This window comes from Diaphorina citri, unplaced genomic scaffold (assembly GCF_000475195.1).
Source record: "Diaphorina citri unplaced genomic scaffold, Diaci psyllid genome assembly version 1.1 scaffold3589, whole genome shotgun sequence".
Taxonomy (NCBI): Eukaryota; Metazoa; Arthropoda; class Insecta; order Hemiptera; family Psyllidae; genus Diaphorina; species Diaphorina citri.
Window position 1 is genome coordinate 1 of NW_007380989.1, and position 2,161 is coordinate 2,161.

Sequence of the window (2,161 nt, forward strand, 5' to 3'; positions counted from 1 at the left end):
TTTTTTATATATTTTTTTATTTCATTTATGTATAAACTATATGTAAAATAGGACAAACAAAAAAGTAGGTATCAATTAATTAATTATAAATTAATAATGTTTTTAAAGTGATTTCATTGCATGAGTATGTAAATTACAAGAGACGAGAGATTAGAAGGAAGTGAATTTCAATACTAATTAATTACTTGGGAAAAAATAATAAAGCAAAGAGGATGCAAAAATGGGCTTCAAAATAACTTTTTTTTATTATTACTTAGTGCCTATTAAAAAAACTAATTGAGGTGATCGTAAAAAAAAAAATAGGTACAACCCTCAAGACAGAACTAAATCCAAATTGGGCTGGAGCCCCTTTCAAATATACACTCAAGCTCAAAAAAGTTCAAGATAAGGTTGGGATCTGAATTTGATGAATTTAATAGGAGTTATAACAATGTCCCTACCTGGTTCAATTATTTAAGTAACTCAATAATGTAAGATTCTTTTAGTGCCTATTAAAAAAACTAGGTAATTGAGGTGATCGTAAAAAAAGAATAGGTACAACCCTCAAGTCAGAACTAAATCCAAATTGGGCTGGAGCCCCTTTCAAATATACACTCAAGCTCAATTATTATTTAGTGCCTATTAAAAAAACTAATTGAGGCGATCGTAAAAAAAGAATAGGTACAACCCTCAAGTCAGAACTAAATCCAAATTGGGCTGGAGCCCCTTTCAAATATACACTCAAGCTCAAAAAAGTTCAAGATAAGGTTGGGGATCTGAATTTGATGAATTTAATAGGAGTTATAACAATGTCCCTACCTGGTTCAATTATTTAAGTAACTCAATAATGTAAGATTCTTTTATAATTTTAGTGATAGAAGGCGAGAGAGGGGAAAAATAATACTTTCTTTATTATAAAGGTGTGTTCAAACATATTCGACCGATGTCGATCGACTATGTTTAGACACACCTTTAGATAAGGTAAGAATAAAACATAGAGAACAATAATTTACATTAGAACTGGCGGACACGAAATATTAAAGCAAACAACAAGTTTTATAATTTTAGTGATAGAAGGCGAGAGAGGGGAACAATAATACTTTCTTTATTATAAAGGTGTGTTCAAACATATTCGATCGATGTCGATCGACTATGTTTGGGCACATCTTTAGATAAGGTAAGAATAAAACATAGAGAACAATAATTTACATTAGAACTGGCGGACACGAAATATTAAAGCAAACAACAACTATATGAACAAGGTCACAAAATATACACAACTTTTTTAACAAACACCCAAAAACACAATTGTAGTACCTACGCGCAGAGTGGCATTTATGGAAAAAATAAATAACTACATTGCCAGCCTAGTTAGCTTAGTTGGTAGTGCGTCTGTTATTGTAGTACCTACGCGCAGAGTGGCATTTATGGAAAAAATAAATAACTACATTGCCAGCCTAGTTAGCTTAGTTGGTAGTGCGTCTGGATCAAAACAAAATAAGAAGCAAGGGGTTTCGGAGGGGGGTAGGCTTGCAAAAATACAACAGACTGGATTCAAATGCTCATTTTCACTTACCACCCCAGCTGTTTCTAATCTACACTAACTGTCACTGAGCTCTCTGCAAGGGAAAGGGATAATGTTCGTTCTCGGAACGGCTGGCTTTCTATCCTGTCTTCCTTCTCTCTTCGTTTTCGGGACGATTTATCCTGAAGGGATAATGTTCGTTCTCGGAACGGCTGGCTTTCTATCCTGTCTTCCTTCTCTCTTCGTTTTCGGGAAAGAAAGAAAAAAAAATTAAGAACTTGATCACAATGATAGTAGTTGCCTGCCAGATATAAAGGGACACTTTTGTCCTATTTTAGCAGTATAAATGAGCTCTGGGAACGAAATACCACGTCAAGTAACATGAGTATTATGATAGGTACCTACTATGTTTCTTCTTATTCTTCCTCGAAAATATTTAAAATATGTGATTTTTGGAGTTGAAATTTTTGAACTGTGACCTAAAATCCTAAATGCCAACATCTTTATCCCTCCAAACTTGTTCGTTGTGTGTACAAAATGTGTGTCTTGGGTTAAACAACTGATCAGAAGGTCCAGATTAGATTGTTTGCTTTGCTATGGCGAAATTAGATTGGACCCAACGTTCTTCATTAAATGATGTGTAGATTAGAACTTTCT

General features: G+C 33.8%; 1 long non-coding RNA gene across 1 annotated transcript; it reads right to left on the reverse strand.

The window, feature by feature from the left end:
- Positions 1-1,055: 1,055 nt before the first annotated feature.
- On the reverse strand, positions 1,056-1,464 carry LOC113472010. The gene is made up of 2 exons (XR_003394493.1): positions 1,387-1,464; positions 1,056-1,296 (listed from the first exon to the last, which is right to left on the reverse strand). It is a non-coding gene; the product is annotated as an uncharacterized LOC113472010 (long non-coding RNA).
- Positions 1,465-2,161: the final 697 nt, after the last annotated feature.